Below are 23,958 nucleotides of genomic sequence, written 5' to 3'. Positions count from 1 at the left end.
CTCTACTAGACGCGTCGCGCCACAACCTTTCTTTGCTTGCATATGTGCAGCGCAGGAGGGAGAGCAGCTTGGCACGACAGGTCCCAGCGCGAGCCACGTCCACGACCACTACAGCACTGGCACCAGCACCAGCGAGTCAGCGACCCCAGTCTACCCTCCTATAGTCTATGACCCGATCCGAGCGTGGGGAATAGGAAAACACACGCTAGTCTATATAACAGACCTCGACGCCAAGATCTACGGCGCCGAGGTCTGCCACGTGAGCTGTCAACTCGATCCGTCTACGCCACCGGGGCTAGCATCTCAGCGCCAAGATCTGTGGCGCCGAGACATGTTACCTTGATGCCACGGCTCATGGCGCCGAAGAAAGTGTCCAAATTTGGGAATTGTTCCTACAGGGGTCTAAATGTGAAATTTCTTCGTAAAAAAAGGCTAAAATGAATAAATTCGGGGACCTTGATGGGTAGAGATTGACCAACCATATTGTAATACTAGGTGGATGCCCGTGCGTTGCTACGGAGTCAACATGTAAAGATAAGATACGTTGAGATGTAGAAGCACTATAATAAAATATATTGATAAAATACATTGCTGGAACTTAGGAACTCAATGGTATCTGGGGTTCACTTGATGACATAAATTTTTAGCCATAATCATCTCATGTTGTTAATGATCAGTAATGTGAGCAATAAGATCTGTATTGAAGGTAAAAAAATGTTTCTATCAAGGCATACCCATCCTATGTAATTATAGCTGTCAAAAAAGGAGTACAATTTAATCTCATTAGTCATATGACTGAAAAACAAGAGGCAGACTAATCTTTTATTGTGTAGATTAAAAAAAACCATGTAAACGAATGCCTATGTAATCCCACAACACATATACACAGTAGAAAGAAATATAAACTAAGCTCATGAAGCATAGGAAGAACCATTCTTTGAGGGGTAGCAACAAGGGGAACTAAATTCTGGATCTGAGCAGTTGTGAAAATACAATATTGAGAACTTGGGGGGTGCGGCGGGAGGTTGAGAGCTCAAAGCTATCACTTCAATTCGGGAGACACAAACACACTTATGGTGTAGCGTTAGCTGCTGCTCACTTTTGCCTAAGGGGTGCGGGATCGAATTCCCTCGCATCCTGCTTTTTTAGTTTTTGGCTGGGCGTGGGACGTCTGCGCGGGAGACAAAATGGAGAGGTAGCCTACCCCTTAGGTTCTTCATAGTAATATAGCTCTGGCCTTGACAAACAAACATTGTGGTCAGAATCATCTGTTATGGATTCCTGAAAAAAGAATCATCTGTTGTGAACAAATTATGATATAGTGATGCTTGGCAGCTTCACAAGAAGGTCGAAAACAAGTCAAGGACCTAAACCAGGATAGCATATTAATATTGAACCAAATGTGAAATCTAATTACATAATCATACTTTCAATAACCAATCAAACTATAAAATTGGAGGAATCTTGATGTGTACATTATACACATGACACATACGGGTAGTTTTATCCCAAAAAAAATGAAAAGACAACATCTGCAGCTACCTCCGGTTGGGCTCAGGAAATGTCTCGGATATAGCTGAACACATCATTTATCCTAGCATCCTTAGTCTCTAGGCCTAAGCAAGTCAAACAAGGTACGAACAGTAAACCACACAGTAAACATTGAAAGAAAATGAATGCATGAATACTCCTGGGCTCTTGGATACATACATAATAATCATCTGAATTATTAAGATGCAACACCACTACTAAAGTTTTACTCAAACAAATTTCATAAGCCTTAGATGAACCCAACATGATCCACCAACAAAGAGAAATTCTTATGTGCAAATTCTGCTAGTTATATTTGGCTAGCAACCGGATACCCAAGTCCTACAAATATGTGTGAAGCTGGACGACCACACATGTGTTGGGTTCCAAACGACATCCGGTGTGTACCAAACAAATTTGATGCTTCCATCAGCCACACCCAAGTTGGACTCTGAAGAGATCTGCCTTATGATCTCTATGTTTATACCCAAAAAACACACATAGTGCTCCCTTTATCATTAATTTTTATGAATTACAGGTGTGGTATTTTGTATGAACTACTCCCTGCAGTCACAAGAGCACCGTTTTGACATGAACTTTGACTGCTTATTTCTACTGCAGTATGTTTACAAACCATAACAAAATATATATTAAGAATTTTTAGACAAACATACATGCACCCTACCAAATGTTTAACCTTAACAAGCACAAAGTAATTGATTACTAAAGTTTTTTTAGGCTGACCGCAAACAACCAAATCATCACTTGTATGGCTGTTTACCTCTTTACAGTACAAAACAAGATAATACCTATACAATCAGCAGCCACAACACACCATCCATAAGGAGATTTAAGGCATATAATACTCGCATCACATCACAAAACATATAAATAATCAAGTATAAATGATTTAAATTAATTATAAACTTATAATACTTGTGAAATGCTTTCAATAATGTTGTCCAGCAAGAACCAGGAGCATAGGGTGATGGCAGCTCTCATAGAGCATGTTGAAGAGGCATCCCAAACAATACAATTAGTGAGAAACACTCATCAATTATTCATGATATATAGAGCATCAAAAAATATGAAACTGCAATTGTATGGGTACCTTTACACAATCACCAACACTATGAGCATCTTCATCTGCTGGAAACTCGGTTCTTCCTGGTAAGGAATTGAAATGATACGTAGACTAATCAACAAAATGAGGCCATACTAACACAAGAATGGAGTTAAAAAAATATAACCTGAGTTCTTAGCATCACTGTCAGAATTGGTAGGATCTTCCTGTACATGAAGTGCAAAGTCCTACAAAATTGTGTGAAGCTGGAGACCCATAGGCTATATTTTCTCTTGTATGATATATAAAAACCATAGCAACGCACGGGCATCTACTTGTATGATTTTTTTTTGTAAATATGCATCAAGGGCATGTTACATTGGTACATGCGAGAGTGGACTCAAGGATGGGCATGGTATGTTTTATCAACGAAGAAGTAAAATGCCTTGTAATATCAACCAGGAAGTAAAATGCCTTGTAACCTTGAAGTGTCTAAGTGTGTAACAGACCACGATGTTTCAAGTATCCTCGGCAAAACAATTTGTCACAAGATTCATCTAGCTTACTCTTGGCAACTGGTGTAGAGGCCAAGCTAATGGAGGTTGATAAAGTATTGGTCTATGGAAGAGAATATGTACAGGGAATACTTATCTCGGAGAAGCCAAAACACAGTATAGTTGTTGCCTGTGACCGAATGGCCAAAACACCTCATGTCAAAATGGCCAAAACACTACATGATAGAATGGCAAAAACACTCTGTGTGAACAGGTCTGCATCCACAAGTTAAGTGCCCATGCATTACTACAACTTCTTTTCCCCCTATTTTTAAAATCTTATATTATGTTTGAGTATATATTATAAAACATAAAAAATATGTATGTTCTGCTGGCTAGGTGGGTGTGAATCTATTTGGAGCCAACGATCGTGGTTCAAATCTTCACTTGTGCACAATTTTAATTTATTTTTACCGTTTAAGCAGGGAGTGGAGAGGGGAAACCACGAATGGAGTGGAGAAAGTCTCGATTTATATTAGTATAGATTTAATGAATATATGTGGGAAAAAGGAAAACATGGAGAATAGAACTCCATGTTTCTACCATACAAGAAAAACAAGACATGTGATGTGAGCTATACACATGTTCAAGTAATTTAGCTATCCTTGCAAAAAAGAAACAAAGCAAAACTACAATAGCTTTTTTGCTGCATAAATGTGTGTTATTCAGAATTAAACTACTGAACCCGCATGTTGATCATCAATAATTCTGCAGTGCTACAATACGATGGGATGAAAGAACATCCATGCTGCTTGTAATATAAGACAAGCAAATAATGAAAACCACCGAAAAACGCACCATTCTCCTCACAATAATGTGGAAATTGCATAATGCTACTTACCCATGTAGTCTGACTCCTCATTGTGTTGTTGTACATCATGATCACTCCTGCATGGTAAACTTCCTTCGAGATTATGGTTATTATTATGTTCTGCCGGTACCTCAACCTTCAAAACACTATAAGGCCACTTGTTCAGTTGAAAACCAAATGATTTTGCACCTAAGTAAACTAAATTTTGCTTACTTGTAGTACACGCACACATGGATGCATGTATATATGTTTGTCATATGAAACAAAAACATGACAAGTAAATTTCAAGAACTACAGACTGTTCTCATATAATATCTCTACAGTTGCTTAAAAAATAACACTCTTGAAAAGCTAGGAGCAAAGCAACCAGTATAAAATTTGAGCTTTTAAACTCCCAGTGCTGTCACACAACACTCTTGAAATAACTACAAGCTAACGATAACCAATTTTATAGCCAAATTCAACTTTGTTTATATGAAATTTACAGTTCATGGAGAAAGAGTGAAGCAAAAGGAGCTACATATCACTCTAGTAACATCAGCAAGAAAAACACTTACTTTAGCTTAAATTTGTCCACTAAAGCAATAGCAATGCAGTGCCCAGATAACAGTAGAAAACCAATGCCATATGCGGAGATGGACCTGCACTATGAGAAGTCATAAATTGGAAAAAAGTTAGCTTGGAAACCAATAGGTGCAGTACGTGTAATGCAGAATTTTCATGTTGCTACATGTTGTGACCATACTTTAATACTAATTCTAGCATCAAGTACCTTCTGCAATTGCTCCTATGAAATGACCATTTTTAGAACTTTATTGATGTGAACTTCAGAAGCCTTGTGCAGTAGAAGTTTGTCTGCTCTCCTGAAGGATCAGCATGCTATTCTGGTTCACGTTTAGGCCCTGTGATGTTGCACGCCACCATCAATTCATCATCGCCATTGTCAAGATCGTCAATGATAGACACGTCTAGAGGGATTAACTCAACATCACAATGCGCATTTAATGGATGACGGAGGAGCAAGAAATGATTGATGGGTTTCTCACCCTTAGCAGGGGCTGCAGTTTCCGGGGTTGGAGCCATTGGGAATGCGTGACACCTCTTGAACCTGATTGTCATGTGACAGGACGTCCCACTGCGGCCACAGCAATGGCAAAGCAACCATTCAAGGCGTGAGCATTAAATGACGAGCGTGATGTGGCCGCGGGTGGTGACCGTCCAGACTCCATGGTCCGGACGAGCGGCAACGTGTACCTGGAAGCACGCATTCTTGTCGTGGCCAAAGGCGAAGACATGGTCGCCGGGACGGGCATCCAGATGGAGGTGGCGGCGCCGAGGACAACATCGTTGGGCTGTCCTGAGTCAGCGAACAAACTGAATCTGCAATTTTAGTAATATATATGCAATAACCATCGTATGAAAAAACTGAATTTTACACAAAGTCGTTATACATGTTCGTCATCACAGCTTCCCTGGACCTAAAAACAATGACACCAGAGCACCGGGATTGATCAAGTACCTCGGATTTGGCAGAGCAAAGGCAGCAGAAGCAAAAATTCTGAGGAAACAACGAGGCACCTATTGTGAACCAAAACCAAGGAAGCAAATATCTCCGCCTCCATCTACGGTGGACCATCCTCTATAGCCCCATTGTGTATCTCTGCCTTCCTCTCCTACAAACCAAAACCAGGGAAGCTAATAATTACATGATTCTTTAAAATGGCAAACCAAAACCATCACCAACCAATGCTGAGCTCAGCAACGTATCCGAAGACACGAGGCATGCAGAAGCCAACACACCATCTGCTCGAACTGCTCAAAGACAGTGAGGTCCACGCCGCCGTTAGCGTGGGCAGTGGCGGGGGGCTGTCGTCGCCATCGCCAATCGAGGTGGTGAGGGACGTCGACGATGTCTTCGGGAACTGCTGTGGCACCTCTTCCTCCTCTATCGTGAGGACCATCTAGATCCACGCCATGGAGAGGAAGCAAGCCCTGGAGGTTATAGGCGTCGGGTCCGCCATGCGATGCCACCAGCCACCCACCCGCCGCAGCTAGCAGCACAATGCCCAGGCATATGACCACGCACGCAGGTCACAGCACCGGCAACCCGCTTGGACCAGCCTTGCTATGCTGCTCTGGACTCGATTTCGCATCGCACGACCTAGCCACTAACCCCGTCGCACTCAACCACTGGAGAAAGGTCGACGACGAAACAAGCGGGAGGACGACATCGATCGTGTGGATTCGCGGTGGACTCGCAGGTGGACTCGCACCGGTTTCTGGACCCTTCTCCAGACCTATGTCGTCTCGTCCAGAGGGTGACAGGGGGTAGGTTGTGTGAGGGTGGTGTCGGGAAGCAGGCTCGGGGGCGCGTCGGCGCGTCGGTGAGGACGTTCCGCGGCAATGGGGCGCGGTCTCAGGAGCGGCGCGGCGTCGGGCCGCGGTCTCGAGAGTGGAGGGGGCGGTTGCTGCGCGAGAGGAGCAAAGCAGGAAGAGGTGGCTACGAAGGGAGCGAGCTAGGGTTAAGCTAGGTTGTCGAGGCAGGGGACGCACACGGGCCATTGGATGGTACGAATGATGCAGATTGATGGGAGGGGGAGGTAGAACGGCAGAACCAGGAAGGCAGCCTACCCCTTTAGGTTCTTCATAGTAGTAGAGATTTTGTCACAGCTGAATACGTTTGACTTCTCAGAAGTGAAAATGGAAGATAAAAAAGAGATAGAGGGAGTACACAACAATGGATAAGCAGGTAAGCACACCAAGACTTACATGGGCAAACATTCAATCATCAATCTTTGGTTGGTAAAAGAGAATATGAGTATTCATTAAAAGCAGGTAGAACAGGTCGAGCTTGAGGCTACATAGCAACACATTGAAAAAATACATAGTAGCAACAATCTACATTTTACAGAACAGATCAGCAATACCTGAACATAATTCATTAGAGGACCAGTCTTCCAAAGCATCAAACATATAACCACCTAAAAAGATAAATGGCCTGGCTGAGCTCCATAGTTCATCATAATGCAACAAGGGAAGGGAATTGTGAGGCCCCATGTGATGGTTAGAAATAAAATAATATTTTAGAAGTCATGAATCCAAATTTATCCATGATCAGGAATAAGAGGAGACGAGGTGATGGTACTTATTGAAGTAACCAACTAACAATATGCTATGCGGATGGTCAGGTTTTATAAATGAAAAGGCAAATCCATTAATTGTAACAGAAAGAAAGCGAAGGTTACACAAAATGAAGTTCATAAACTTGTGAAGTAAAATGTTCCAAAGAAATGTGCTAACAAGTGAATATATTTACCTCAACATCCTCTACCAAGGTTCTCATAATAATGTCAATTTCACAAGTAAAAGTCTCGCAAGTGATAAAAGAAAACCTGCAAGAGGTAGACAAGTGAAGTTTGACAAGGGTAATCAGCAAAATGTAATATATGGCATGGCATTGAACAACAAATATCTTCCATAGCATACTCTAAAGATCGTTTCTTCTCTGAATTCTCAGGAACTTCTTCCATAATGTAACAAAGTAACTGCGCTACTTAGGCCTTATCTCGCAAGCTAAATACAAAATTTGAACATTTTAGACAGAGAAACAAACATACAATAAGGCGGAGGACAGTTCAAAGGTACACGATATGTCATATGCAAACAATTGTAGGATATTCACTCCTTGAGACAAAGAAAAATTAAAAGCTTAAAAAGAAAATGCAAAAACTAAGAGCCTAATTCAGTTTAACTAATTTAGCATACTTGAAAGGCTGTTCCTTGTGCACGTTTGATACAGACTAATAGTATCAATGTATTGAGATAGGGGAAGAGGGAAAGGGGAGTGCAACCATCCATATCCATATATCTATATGATGTCACATATAAATGGCTGCCAAAACAGTGGATTTGGAACTTGCACTAACAGCGCAAGAATTTAGGAAGAAACAAAGGAGCATTGTTAGGTGCACAAATATAACACAAAACTTGTGAAAAGAACAACCAATTCTATAAAGAAGCAATAAAAACTTACCAGAACAAATAGTATTGTGGAAAATAACCATCTGAATTTGATACTCACTAATAATCATTCTATTGTGTCTTCTATATACATCCAAGTTATGAGAAATCTGATCACTAATAAGTTTAACATAAATAAACATGATATGGTCTCTTATTTGGAGCACCCCATTTTTTGATAACCTAAAAATCAGTTCACGAAAGTAAGTCCTGGCATGGGCCTAACGACAGGGCTGCAACTTCACGACAAACATAGTTCGGACCCAGAATTTTCATGTTGTTAATGGTGAAATTCTGAAAGGAATTCAATCGGGGAAAACATTTTGTAGGCTCCCATCAAGTACTATTTGTTGCAATACCATATCGATGTTTCTCATACTTGGTGCCAAGAACAACACTTCTACCATTCTTTGCAAATTCAATAATCCTTGGTAGTATACGAGCCACCTTAAAGTTCCTTACCATCTGTGCATAAAGTGCAATAATCAAACAAGATGAAATGAGAATGGCCAGAGCAATACCATATATTTTTTCCTAAATGACTAAACTTCTAGCATGGGAAAGTCTAAATAGTCTACAACACCTGGTAAAAAGATGAAATAGAGAAGGCCCTCAGAAGAAGTATTACACTTCTTCAACTGAGAAGTATAAATATTTGAAAGTGCACAGTACAACCAACATATATAAAAAAGAAACATTCAAGAACCTCCGAGCAGTAAATCCTCCACTCTTTGCATTGCAGTTATCCGGATTGGCCACTTATTATCTAGATGCAAAGTAGGTCCTTCTTAGAGAAAACCTTTATAGGCTCAAAAAAGGTGGTGACAGATAATATTCCAATGGTAAGGAACTGGTACGGTAACCTTTATAGGCTCAACTAATTTTCTTGTAATATCTCCTGCAAAAAAGGTGGTGACAGGTAATATCCAACGATAAGGAACTGGTACGATAAGATAAAAAAGTAACTACAAAAAGTGATTAGTTCAGTTCCATCAATTCAACTTCAGCTCAAAGCAACAGTGGCATCGCTGGTCAGTTCATGAGATAAAAAAACTCAATTGAAGGAGAAAAAAATACGCATGATTAGTTAACAAGGAGAACACAAATAAATCCACAAAAACATTGATTTTTTGTATGAATTGAATACGCCTCCTGATAACTACCAGAACATTTAAAAAATCCACACGCTTAGAACTGGATAGAATGAAACCGAAGTGGTGGGTGAAACAAATAAATGAGAAGGGCTTTAATTGATTTGTTTACAGGGCAGAAAAACCTCACGACTTTTCCATATAAGCTTAAGCATGTTTGTGTACATCTCATCAATAGATAGGCCTAGCTTCTGTGTAGCAGCAAACACTACTATTAGGAGTAACTAAATCCCTATAAACAAATCATAATCGAGGACAGGTGGACGACCACTTACTTTGTAAGGAAGGCGTCATCGATGACGACAGAGATGTCGAAGAGGGGGGGCGCCATCCCCAGGAGCATGCCCACAATCACCGCTATTTCCTCTCTATTCCCCTCCACATGAACGAAACAGCTGCTACCTCCGGCACCCTTAGTCCCTTACTAGTTGCAAAATCTGAGAGTGCAATATCGATTTATCCTTGAGTGGCATTGTATCAGGATATCTTGTTGTCCAAATAATTTCTGTACATACATGCATAATTTCAGCGGGATGTTATGTTTGCCATCACAAGTTCACAAGTTGAATCAACTTCAGTTCAAACAAACAAGGAGCCGAAACAGAATAACAACAAAAATGACAAGCTATATCCATGGAATAGCAGAAATAGAATAGCAGAAACAGAATAACAGCAGTGGGTCCAAAAGTAGAACATGTCGTTTAGCAATATCCATGGACAGTTTGTGATAGACAAGCTAGATGCAGTGAAATGTCTTGATAGTGTATTTAATTCTTGTGTAGGTACCAATTTTGATGCAAAATACAATTTCTCCTGCATCTGCCATAAACCAAAACTAAAAAATAATATATCTACAAGAGGATTAAATATGTGGGGACAAATTCTTCGCCACTTCACCACTTTTTCATGTGTACTGATGACATTGCTCATAACAAAATAGAATAGGCATAATAGGATAGTAATTAAAAATCTAAACAGAAACGACCATAGTAAACACACAACACACTCATTATCTAGATTATATATACGCAACACACCCTGACCTCACTTGTAGATATGCATAAAACAAAATGTCTGATGCAAAATTTCAATGGTTAGTAGAACTCCACATTCCATTGCTCTCCCCTATGTTCAAAATATTGAACTGAGAAAAGAAAGCAGGTGCCACAAATAAGATAAAAATTTAAGCACACTGTGCAACAAAAATTTCAAACAGTCAAAATAAAAAATGGAATGCATGGTTCATGTGTATGCAATTCAGTTGTGTTAAATAGTAACATACTTTCTACAACTTTAGTCCTTTTAATTTTTATTAGGCCACTAAAAAATGAAAAAAACTAAAATGTTTTTTATCTGGGGGAAAGCATATGTGTAGCAACTGGAGAGCAGTAAGCTGAAGCTTGCACAACTGGAGCAGGAATTCCAGAAAGATCGCCAGCAGGTAACTTTGTCTTGGTTGCATGTATGTTTACCAAGTGCTTCAAAAATAGTGCCTTTGTGCTGTTATTTTGACTCTTTGAATATTACGCTTTCAGAGAATCTTCATTTCTAGCTCTGGAGACCAAAACCATGCCATGAGTGGAAATGTAATGTTTCAATTTGTTATATCTATGTGGCTCTATGTGTTTCTGGATTTAATTAGTCTATTTTGATTGAATGATATCTTCATCATTAGAAGTGCATCTGAAATTATAAACTTGTTGCATAGCATTGACTTTTGACATAGAATATGCTAGATGGCTAGAGGACCAAAATAAGCAGATAAATGAGTTGAGGACTACAGTCTACAGCGAATGCTCATGCAAGTGACAGTGATCCACGACTTATTGTAGATGGCATAATGGCTGATGTATTTCATATACTTCTAGGTTGTGTAACAAGGAGGAGCTAAATTTGCTATTGAACATCAATGTCATATCTAGGGTTAAACATATTTAGAAAAGCTTATGCCTAGATCCCACCAAGTGCCAAGCAGTGATGAAATGTGCAGGGCAAAGGGATCCTCATAGACACTGCAATTTTCCTGACACTGGCATATCCCCGAGGGAAGCAGGCAAGCAGCGTTGTGCCGCGCTAGAACCGCGTGGAGGCTACACCAAGCAAGTGCAATAGAAGAGAGTGGCCCAAACTCCCAAAGGCTAACAAGGATCGAACAACACCAGCAGTGTCGCAAGCGCTAGGCCAATAGACATGTCGACATCCACCTCTTGACACAAACTGAATCTCCTCCCTCTCCCATGACGACACAGCATAATCAATCAATTAAGAGCAACAAATCCACGACGCCATACGTCCATACCCATGTGGTCGCGTCCCCCGGACCACCATGGGAGACATGGGACGACGAGGAGTCCGACCGTTCTCCCGCGCAGGTTACGCACGAAATCAGGATCCTAATCGAGCCTATCGTCGTACCAATCACTCGGATTCTTCAAGGGCGCCAGGTTTCAGACCGAATTGAGCAGTCCCGTACAGAAATCGTGCACTGATTGGGGATCTAGGGCTGCAGGGGAGCGGGGGAAGGGGAAGCAGCGGGCGAACCTGACATGGCAGCAGTGGGCGAACCTGACATGGCGTGCGCGTCGTCTCCTCTCGTCAGCTATACACGGGGGCGCCTAGAGGAAGAACACATTCCTCGATTGTGTCGCGCTCGAGTCACGTAAGTGGAGCGCAGGGGTGGGATAGGGGGAAGTCTGTTGACCCAGGGGAGGAGGTCGTGGGGAGAGCGATTGCTTGCCATCCCTGCAGCGCAGGCTTCGAAGGTGGGGCGGTCGGCGCTAGATCCGGCGCTGAAGACATCACCGCGGAGGCAGAGGTGGACAGGAATGAGGCCACGAAGAAGGATGCGGATGCGCGGAGGTGGGCACGGGAGGCAGGGCAGCAACGGCTTGCACAGAGGGGGCGGGAGGCAGGGTGCCGACGGTTGTGGAAGGAGGAGCGAGAGCTAGGTTGCTCACGCGGACAGGGGAACGACGCACACCGGGCGTGTGCATCGGACGATGAAGACAGAGGCGTGGACATGACAGACGGTGGAGATTGATCGAAGGCAGAACAGGTAGATGGCAGAATGGCAGACTACTCTTACCTTCTTAATAAGTAGTATAGATTTATATGATGTCACCCGTTGCGCTGTTTTGTCAGGAGACAGGACAGGGAAAAACCATCGAAGAACCTGATTGAGCACGTCTTTGTTGCTTGCTTGTCCTATATATAAAATAAATGTTTTAACTTTGTATATGCTCTACTCACTCAACTTTTCTGCTATTTTGCAGCAGTTGTTAGACAGCTCAAAACCACCATGGCACAATTTGATTCCAGACTCCCGAACCAGAATCCTTTGATAAGGGAACGTGATCGATACAAAACAAAGGCCATACACATGTGCAAATTTCCTGATATTACATTGCAGAACGTTCTTACTGAGTGGTTGTAGGATTGTATGACGCTAGAATAGACAATCAGAGTGGGTGAATATTTACATAAGCTTAAAAATAAACATCCCAACTTCTCTTAATCACAAGACCAAAGAAATACACTTTTATAAACCTAGACACATTGTTGTTACGATTAATAAAAACGTTGTTGGCTAAAATCTTAATTCCGACTGATCTTGACATTTAACAGATTAAACTAGATAAAATTATGAAACTAACCCAACTGAAATCATGTCGATCGTACCTCCAGATGTAATGTTATTAAAGAAACAAGATCACATCTAATGGCTAAGAATTTTATTAGTGTGTAAAGAACTCATATAATGATTCACCAAATCACCACGTTTCATCTCAAAGCACATATATTCTTTTTTAAACATATCTTGATGCACCTCTTTTATAGTTTTGGAAGCTTTATGATAATCGCAAAGTGCTTTCTATACCTCATATGCTGACTTGAGATGCACGCCGCGATTAAGTATCTTCTTCCAAGACCTTGAATGATTAAGTTTCTTGTCTTGCTATTTTTATCCATATTCGTCTGGTTAGTTTCATTAACTTGATTAGACACCTAAAAAGGATTAGCAACTTTTTTTCCAATACGCCCATCCTTGTGCTTAGATGTACGCCTCAATCTTTGCCTTCCAAATCTGAAAAATCACATCCATCAAAAATAACATGGTTTTGTGAATATCTATCCATAGCTTTGAAATCTAATCACCAACTAAGCTCAATTAGATTATAAATACGGCTCCGATACCACTTGTAGGATCGTATGATGCTAGAATAAGCAATCAGAAAATGGTTGAATGATTGCAGAAGCTTAAAAATAAATATCCCAACTCCTCTTAATCACAAGACCGAAATAATGCACTTTTATAAATCTGGCCGCATTATTGTTATGTTAGTAAAAACATTGTTGACTAAAATCCGTAACTCCGATCGATCTCAAAATTTAACAAATTAAACAAGACAAAATTATAAAACTAATCCAACTGAAATCACATTGATCGCACTTCCGGATGTAATGTTATTAAAGAAACAAGATCGTTTCAGAGAGTAACCAAAATTAATCAATATCTAATTTCGGAGTTAAACAATAATCAGGAAAGATTAATATCCCAAATTTAGTAGACCAATAAAAATATGCTCTAACAATGATCTAGAATTCTAGATGAATCAATTGATCGGTAATAATTGAAGAAAGAAAATCAATCTAAGATCAAAACTAGATAAACAATTAATCAACAAATAGAGAGGGACAATGTTACCATATTAATCTTGCATAATTAACTCTTTAATCATCAAGATTTGTATAAAAAATGCTCTCCAAAAACAACAAAAAACTACTCCTCAAGATCTCTAAAAGTTATTGTTTTATATAATCTATTAGGTCTAATCTACTAGTCATCTCTCTCTAATCCTCGTCTTAGAAAGAAGAAATCTGCTATCTATTTATAAGAACTTGGAGTCAAAATTCAGCACGGACTCCACCCTTCAGTAGTGTGTGCCTCCTCCGTCCCTTGGGCTGTTAGCCTCTCTTGGCCCTTGCCCTCAACTAAAATTATGGGCCATGGGTCGCTACACCCATGTTTGTTTCAGATTTTTTCAGCTTCTGGTCACTAGAAACTGCTGTGGATTGTCAAACGCTCAACTTTTCAGCTCGTTTCTATAAGAATCGATTTGGTAAAAACCATCCGAAATCAATATGAACATAGAATTGGTCGAGTAATTGCAATAGTAGGAATCCGTCACTTTGTAGATCCTAAACCTTATGGACACCTTAATTTTCCTCCGCATGCAATCCCTACGATACTCATATTCTCTTCACAGGAGGATTCTCCTTACAACCAGATTCTTAGAAAAGTTAGTTAGAAAAAAGCTGAACCAAACAAGCCTACCTGTTTGGTTCAACTTTTTTCTGAAGAGATTTTCTAAGAATCTGTATTTATGGATAATCTAGGTGTCACAAGAATTAGGATATCGTGGGGCTTGTGTGCGGAGGAAGATGAAGGGTGAAAGTCTCGTAGAGGGGGATGAATCAGCGTAATCTGAAATTTACAACTTTAAACACACACTACAAGCCGGGGTTAGCGTTAGAACTTAAATCAAGTCTGGGAGAAGGGGAAAACAAATCAAATGGAAAACAAGCAGATAAACACGGTGATTTGTTTTACCGAGGTTCGGTTCTAAAGAACCTAGTCTCCGTTGAGGTGGTCACAAAGACCGGGTCTCTTTCAACCCTTTCTCAAACGGTCACTTAGACCGAGTGAGCTTTCTCCTTAATCAAACGGGTCACTTAGACCCCGCAAGTACCACCACACACTTGGTGTCTCTTGCTTTGATTACAAGTCTCTTGGGAACAAGAATGAGGAAGGAAGAAAGCGATCCAAGCAACAAGAGCGCAAAGAACACGAACAAACACTCTCTCAAGTCACTAGGTGGTTGGAATGAGTTTGGGACTTGGAGATGCTTTGATTCTTTTGAATTGTGTCTAGAAGTGAATGCACTAGCTCTTGTATTGAATGAAAACTTCAGAAGACTTGGACCCTTGGAGTTGTGGTGGTTGGGGGGGATTTATAGCCCTCAACCACCAACAAGCCATTGGGGAAGGCTGTTGTCGATGGGCGCACCGGACAGTTCGATGCGCCACCGGACACTGTCCGGTGCGCCGCCACGTCACCCAACCGTTAGGGTTCTAGAGCAGTTGACTGTGGTGGAACTGCCCGAATTATTCCAACTTAAATGCCTAAGTCCCGCCTCAAAGGCTAGACCACACTTAAATGGAAATAACCCGTCAATCCCTCGGATCTAGTCCGACGAGGCCACTGACAGGATCAAGTACCACAATCTCACTCGATGGCGAGTCACAGAGCAAATACAATAAAGCATAAAACCATACATTAAGGAGTATTAACTTATTACATCATCATCGGAGTTTCAGCAAAAGTAGTCATCATTGTTCGAAGTGCAGCGGAATAAAACTAACGATAAATAAACAGAGAGATGGGGAAGCCTGTCCCATCACTCCTCATGTTCCTCCTCAGCCGAGGCAGGATCCCACTCGACTGTCCAACCCGGTGGCAAGATGGACGGCCAAGTCACTCCAGCAACCATGTCCTCCAGAGAACCTGTAAAATTATGCCACAAGCAAGGCTGAGTATACTAATACTCAGCTAGACTTACCCGGTGTGAGGAGTCTACTCCTCTACCTCTAGACATGCAGCTGTTTGGCTGTGGGGTTTGGTTGCCAAAAGCACTAGCTGAGTTTATAAATCAAGTTTTAGCTTTGTCAAGTTTAAGTGTGACTCTCTTAAGGCTAAATGTGTACTATCTACTCATACATGGTATCAAACATATTTAGCAATCAACATCTTGTGTCAACTCATCACATTTCCACTTGTTACTCAATGCAGTACAATGGATCAAGCAGTCTCATTAGCTGCGAGAAGCAGACGATTCGAATCGAGTTTTTATCCTTGCAAGGTAAACCTAAACACACGACATGTAGGGGCACTCCGTCCCCACACATATCAACCGTCCCCATCGATTCCCCGTCAGCAGATCAGGGCTCACCGCCTTGGCGTACAATGCCTCACTGACCCCGACTGCTGTCGTGCAGTGACCGCACTTGTACCCACCATAACCGGAATGGGAGACCACATCTCAGGTCGCGTGAGGGGATATGTCCACTGCCAGGTTCACTCAGGTACTAGGCTTACCGATTTACCATATTTCTCGGTATGTGCTTAGTACGTTCAAACGCTTGACACAGGTATCCACACGTTAATCCTTATTCCAATTTCATCTCGTAGACCACGCATCCCCATGGATCAGTGTCCACAGACCAACTATCAATATGATATGAAAGTGGGTACAACCAATTCCTGACCTCGCGCGAGTGCTAGAAAATCACTCGACTTCTACCGAGATCCTAATTAATAAAGCAGCTACTCGACCTAGCATACTAGTATTCATCTCAATAGGATTCCTGAGATCATGCAACTAGGGTTTCAAACAACTCCTACACTTAAGTGCACATTCAATTCTACAATCATTAAGTGTAGTAAAATAGCATAAATAACAGGTTATGCATAAACCGGGGCTTGCCTTCCAAAGCAGTGGCAGGCAGATCCTCTGGTGCAGGCTCTGGGGCTGGATCCGGGGCTACCTCCTGAGCAGCTCCTTGCTCCGACACGAGGACGTACTCTCCGTCAGCGAGGTTGCAGTCTATTGAATGTAATGAATATGTATGTCATGATTATGCAGGATTTAACAACATTATGCTAAAGGAAGAAAAACTAAGTTAGTTAGTAACTTAGGGTTTCTTGGTCATACGTGGCTTTTAGTGGTTTATGCTTATCACTCTAGGTTTAGGTTTTGTTAAGGATAAGCATAGTGGATTTGTATTTCCCTTATATATTTCAGTAGACCATTTACAAAGGGTTTTAAGGTGACATTAATTTCCATCATTCATTTTCCCCTTCTTCATTTTCTATTTATGAATTCTAGTGTGGGTTTGAACTACAACAGTGATTTCAAAATTTTCAAAAATCTTGTAAAAATTACAGTGGGTGAATATTGGGCTCTGAAGTCTTTCCTAAAGTTTTGAGGTAAAAAACAAACAGAACATGCCCTGGACAAAAATAACAAAAGTTGGGGCAGAGGGGTTACTTTGCACTACAACCCTTATCTAGGTGTGGGTTCTGTACTAAGGGTTATTTTTGCTAGTATATATGGGTCATAACATGCTTTTGTGCCAAAAATCGCAGAGGGTTACTTAGTGGATTTTTAGTTATGATTTTCTAAGGTTTAATGCCAAAAAGACACTTATAACTTACTAATTGAAAAATGTCAAACAACAGAACTTTCATTTTTCCTAGGTTCTTCTTAGCAAAAGAATAGTCATTCCTAAGGGAGGGGTGTTTTCTCCTTAGGATTATTTTCTTAGGACTTTTTAAAGTTTTCTCTATTTTTAATGAATAATTGAGAGTGTAATTTCTTTCCACTGGACTATGGGTTAATAGATTTTTCTTGTGAACTACATAACTTAGGCATGCCAGGAAAAATATGGTTGCCCTCTGGTTTTCATTTTTAATCCCTTTTCTAAATTTTCCTAAGTTTGAGCATAAACAAGCTTTAGTGAACAAACCCCCCTTAACCTTGCACACTGGAGTGTTTACTAATTTTAAACAGTGTTACTACTAAGTTAGTGTCTCCACTATTTTTCTTAACCCTGGTCTAACAATATTTTTATTTTTCCTTCTAATATTAAGTTTTTAGCAGTTTTCTTATTTAATTTAAAACTCTAGAAAACAATACAGGAACTATGGGTTTTACTATTTTTATCTGATAGTTCATATTTCCCAAAGTCTAGCAAAATTGGTTTGACAATTTTTGGATGATTATTCTTCAAGTTATGCATTTATTAAGTTCTCTGCCATATTTAAAAAAAATTCGAAAATGGAAAAGAATACAGGTTTGCGCTGAGGCCCCTGGGTTTTCTCTCCCTCTTCTCTCACAAAACAGTCCTTGGTCTACTATTGGCATGGGTCACTGACATTGCGCAAAACCCCCTAGACCTAGCCGAAATCTAACCCGCGCTCCCTGGCTGGCTTAAACAGTACCCGCGGCATAGATTATGGCGGCGAGGCTTACCGACGGCAGTAGAGCTCCGGTGGAGTGGTCAGTGACGTCGGGGAGGTCACGACGGTCACGTCGGTGTGCGGGTCAGCGTCGGAGGTGGTCGGAGCTACCTGGCCACGAGCACAGGCGGCGAGGGTCGTCGGCGGCTCCTATTCTGGCCAAACCACGACGGTATAGTTCAATTAAAGTGCACGAGGAGCTCCATGGGGTGATGTAGAGGCCATGCGCACAACGAATTGGGAAATGGTGCAGAGGCTTACCCGGTCCACGTGCGCCGGCGGGGTTTTGAACTCCGGCGAGCACAATTGCGCTATTTCGGTGGCGCGGGTCCTCGGTTCAAGCTCGTGCAAGCTTCACGGCCTCCCATGGGAGCTATCCGAGGGCTTGGATCGAGCGGAGGAGGGCGGGAAAAGGGTTGGCCACGGTGGTTGCCCTCGGGCGGCTCTGGCGGGTCGTGGGGAGGTCACCGGAGCTATGGGCGAGCTCGGGGGAGTTAGGCGTGGTACGGAGGAGGCAACGGGGAAGACAGCCGGGCTCTGGGACGGGCTTTATAGCCGTGGCGCGGGCGTGGTCATGGGCGGCCGCGGGCGCGCGGGGGTTCGGGCACGGGCGTGCTCTGAGCGTGCCCCCGAGTGTCAGCCCGCATCGAACACGTGGGAGCTTGCTTCTGCCATGGTTCAACGGCGGATTTGAGCACCATAGCGTGCGTATCTTGGCAAAACCACTGCGTACGGTCTCTTCCCTGCTCCATATCCTACCTTTTTGATGTGAGTTCCAAGCCAAGATACGGTCGGGGTAGGGAGATAGAGGGGTGAGAAGTTGCCTATGTCATAGTTGTCCAAACCGGGACAAAAGCTATGCCAAGTCGTGTCAAACGACTTAGGGTAGGCGTCAACTTTCTCCAGGGCATTTTAGAGGTAATTTGGCGCCACTTTGTCAATTGGGTCGAATTGTTTTGAAGTTTGAATGAGGGTGAACATGTGTGATCTTTGGCCAAGGGTTGGTTTTGGACTTAGAAAAATCCTGATTTTTCTTTTGTGCTCAACCCTTTGGTGAACCTTTTGGGGCTTTTCTGAAATCTTTTTGGGGTTACTTTATAACTATTATTTGTAGGTTATTAAGTGTACTACAACTTTTATATTTGGCCCAAGTCATGATCATATGGTTTTCATGACCTTTTGCTCATACTTATGTTGGGGCGAAGGCAAAGACGCCACCCTTCGCTCGAGGCCTTCGCTGCAGCCGCTGGTCCGACAGAGTCAAAGCGGGCAGGGACACCCTTCGCAGGACTCGGCACCTTGACGAAGGCCTGCGGCGACGTCCTCCCACGGCGCGGCCTCGTTCAGTCCCAAGGCCCACGTGTGATCTGGCCCATCGTAACGGGCCCCGCGTGGCCGCCTCTGTATTACGGGCTTAACTTGTAAAGGCATACTTGTAATTACAGCTTGTAACCCTGCTTTATGGGAATATTCCGGGGATAAACTAGGTGTCTGAGGGCACATGCGTCCTTAACACAAGACGTTGGGCACTCAGATACCTATAAATACCCCCGCACAGTGCCCGTGAGAGGCTAGATTGACAGAGCTATTGCCCCCGTGCACGTAACCCTGTTGTCACCACTGTTCACCCTTGTTGGCCTTCTTGCTGCTGAGAGCAAGTTCCAACATTTGGCGCCCACCGTTCGTGCTACGACAAAACCACCCGCGATGGCACCCAAGAGAGCTAACCCCAAGGCTGACGAGGCTGCGAAGGCAGCACTGCTGGCCGCAAGAAAGGGCAAGGCCCTCGTCCTCACCCAATCCACCCACCAAGAGCCCACTGAAGACAATGTTCCCCACACCGGCGAAGACGACACCTTCCGCACCTGCGGAACCGAAGGACAGTCGCAGCCGCCCCCAGGCTTCGCCCCACTGGAAGGCGCGGACCTCACCGAGGACGGTGAGGTCCTCGGCGTCTCAACAGAAGAACAGCTGCAGCTGCGCGCCCTGCGCCTCAGGAACCGCAATCTCCAGAGGCAGAAAGAGATACTGGAGGCCAAGCGCCAGCGTGTGTCCGCATTAGCCAAAGTGCGGCAAATGATACGCGACGAGGAGCAGAAAGCCCAAGACCTCGAGCGCGAGATCACGCTGATGCAGCGCGAGGGCCACCTCGGTCTACAGCAAGAGCCACCCCTCCAACAGCGCACACAACCGGAGGACACGCGCGAAGGCCACCTCGGCCGGCAGCATGGCCCACCCCTGCAGCACCGGGCGCAGCCGGAGAACCCGCGTTTCCCCCAGCATGACTACGTCTCCCAGCACGGCGCGCCATTCCAAGGGGTCAACTACCTCGATGAACGAAGTCCCCTGGCGCCACACCTACAAGTGACGCCTTGGCCAGCTAACTTTCGAGCGGGGGCATACCCCAAGTACAACGGCAGCACCGACCCGGCGCAATACATCATGAGTTATCAAGTCGCCGTTGCATCAGCCGGAGGGGACGACGCCACAATGGCGAAGTCTTTCATCATCGCCCTAGAGGGCCCAGCACTCACCTGGTTCACCAGATTGCCTCCGCTGTCCATTGATTCGTGGAGAAGTCTCAGGGACAAGTTCCTCCTCAACTTCCAAGGGTACCGTCCAGACACCGACGCTTTGGCCGAGCTCTCGCTTTGCAAACAGCTGGAAAAGGAGACTCTGCGGGAGTATTACCGCAAGTTCTTAACACTCAAGTCGCAGCTGCCCTCTGTCGACGATCAGATCGCTATCCACTACGCCATCAGTGGCCTTCGGGCCGGCGTCCTCTACAGCCATTGTATCAGAGATCCACCCAAGAGCTTGCAAGAGCTATATCAGCTCTTCGAAAAATATGCCAAATCCGAAGAGCTCCACCAGCGCAAGGTCGAGTCACAACGGAAACCCAAAGACGCCCCGCAGTCCAGCCGCACGTGGACAAGGACTCCGCAGCCAGACTCCGGTCGAGATGGCCGCAGTCAGCAGCAAGTGCACAACATCGTCAACCAACAGCCTGCTGCTGACCCCCCTCGCCGCCAGGAATATCCCCCCCAGGGCCGCGGAAATGGAACTCGCGGCAGGGGTCGAGGGCGGGCGCAGCAGCCGCCGCGCCGGTTCTATTGCCTTTTCCACGGCGAAGACTGCGCCCACCAGACCAAAGACTGCCCCGAGACGAAGGCCACCAGAGACAGAATGGCGCGGGCGCAGCCAGCCGACAATCCCAGAATTGTCGCGCATAATTACCAGCCACCCCCTCCACCATATATCCACGCTCCCGCTCCGCATCCACCGCACCACGCTTACCAACACCATCAGAAAGTACAAATCGTACCTCCTCCACCCCCACCTCCACACCAGCAACATCAAAACATCCCCCATGCCCCAAAGCAGGAAGACTTCGCCGATCAACCATATCGCGGAGTCATTCACATGATAACAGGGGGGTCTAGCACTGACTTCGACACCAAGCGGCAGAAGCGGGACCACTACCGCAGCATCAACCATGTCGCCGTCACTGGCCCAGTCGTGCAGACGAAGTGGTCCCACATACCGCTAACCTTCGACGCGCGAGACGTCGACCTGCGCAGCGCCCCCCACATCGACGCTATGGTCATCAATTGCAGCGTGGCAGGCTGGGACTTACACAAAGTCCTAGTCGACAACGGCAGTCAGGCGGACATCATCTTCCTCCACGCCTTCGACCGCATGGGTATAAGCCACAGCTTGCTGAAGCCTTCGGACAACCCGTTGTATGGTTTCGGCGGCAAGGGCACCTTTCCAGTTGGCAAGATAGAGTTGCCCCTCTCCTTCGGTGTAGCGCCCAATGCCCGAAGTGAGCAAGTAACCTTCGACATTGTCGACATGGTATATCCATACAACGCCATCATGGGCCGGGGCTCCATCAACAAGTTCGAAGCTGCCATCCACGGGTTGTATCTATGTATGAAGATACCAGGCCCGCTAGGCGCCATCACAATCTACGGCAACCAGCAGACGGCGCGCAACATAGAGCGGGACTTCGTGCCCGGTCAGAGAAACGTACACTGTCTCACGACCCAGCGCGAGGTCCCTGCGCCGGCTAGCCCAACCGACAAGCAGCACGACAAGGCACAGTTGCAGTGCCAAGACGGGACCAAGACTGTCCCCCTCGATCAGGCCACACCCAAGCAGACAGTAACTATCAGCGAAGACCTCACCTCACTTGAAGAAGAGAAACTTCTCTGCTGCCTGGCCAAGAATAAAGATGTCTTCGCCTGGTCTGCCCTCGATCTGGTCGGAGTCAGCCGAGCCATAATTGAGCACAGCTTGGGGATTGACCCTTCGGTGTGACCCAAAAAGCAGAAGCTTCGCAAAATGTCAGACGAAAAGACAGAGGCCGCCAAGGCGGAGGTGCATCGCCTCCTGGAGGCTAAATTCATCGAGCCAGTGGCTTACCCCACGTGGCTCTCCAATGTTGTGATGGTGCAGAAAAAAGCGGAAAATGGCGCATGTGCATAGACTTCACCAGTCTCAATAAGGCCTGCCCAAAGGACAATTTCCCGTTGCCGCGGATCGACAAAATAGTCGATAGCGCGGCCGGATGCGAGGTCATGTCCCTCCTCGACTGCTTCTCCGGCTATCACCAGATATACATGAAAGAGGAAGACAAGGCTAGCACCAGCTTTATAACACCCTTCGGCACTTATTGCTTTGTCAGAATGCCGGAGGGTCTCAAGAATGCCGGATCTACCTTCTCCAGACTCACCAAAACAGTGCTCGAGGGGCAGGTCGGCAGAAATATATTCACATATGTGGACGACATCGTCGTCGCCAGCAAGAATAAGGAGGACCATCTCGCCGACCTGGCAGAGACATTCGCGAACATGCGAGATGCACGACTCCGCCTAAACCCGGAGAAGTGCGTTTTCGGTGTTCGCCAGGGCAAGATATTGGGCTACCTGGTGTCCCGCCGCGGCATCGAGGCCAACCCAACCAAGATCCAGGCCATCGTCGATATGTCGCCTCCGCAGTCCGCCAGGGACGTCCAGCGCCTGACAGGCAGGATGGCCGCTCTCAACAGATTCATCTCCAGGTCCGCCGAGCGAAGTCTCCCCTTCCTCAAAACACTCCGCGGCGCGAAGGACTTCGCTTGGGGACCGGAGCAAGCAGCGGCCTTCGCCTCACTAAAACAGTACCTGTCGGAGCTGGCCATCCTCACAAGCCCCGACTCCTCGCTCCCCTTATTGCTCTATGTCGCGGCTTCGCCGCACGCGGTCAGCGCGGCACTGGTACAGGAGCAGACGGTCGAGGGCGCAGTCAGACAGTGCCCTGTCTACTATGTCTCCGAAGTCCTAACACCGTCCAAATGCAACATGACAGAGCTGGAGAAGATTGCCTACGCAGTTGTTATGTCCTCGCGCAAGCTGCGCCATTATTTTGAAGCATTCAAGGTCCGAGTCACCTCAGACAGGGGGCTCGGCGAACTATTCAGGAACCCGGAGGCATCAGTGAGGATTGCCAAATGGGCAGCCGAACTCTCCGGCTACCACATCAGCTTCGAGCCCAGGACAGCTATCAAGTCGCAAGTCCTGGCAGACTTCGTCGTCGACTGGACTGGGCCAGTAACACAGCCGGACCCATCCACAGAAAAGGTCTGGACTATCCATTGCGACGGTGCATGGTGTCATGCGGGGGCAGGTGCCGCTGCAGTCGTCACCTCACCAGCTGGAGTCAAACACAGATATGCAGCACGCCTCAGCTTCGCTCTGGAATCCGAC

The sequence above is a fragment of the Zea mays genome, chromosome 3 (assembly GCF_902167145.1).
Source record: "Zea mays cultivar B73 chromosome 3, Zm-B73-REFERENCE-NAM-5.0, whole genome shotgun sequence".
In the NCBI taxonomy this organism is placed as follows: domain Eukaryota; kingdom Viridiplantae; phylum Streptophyta; class Magnoliopsida; order Poales; family Poaceae; genus Zea; species Zea mays.
Note: the sequence above shows the minus strand (reverse complement) of the source record.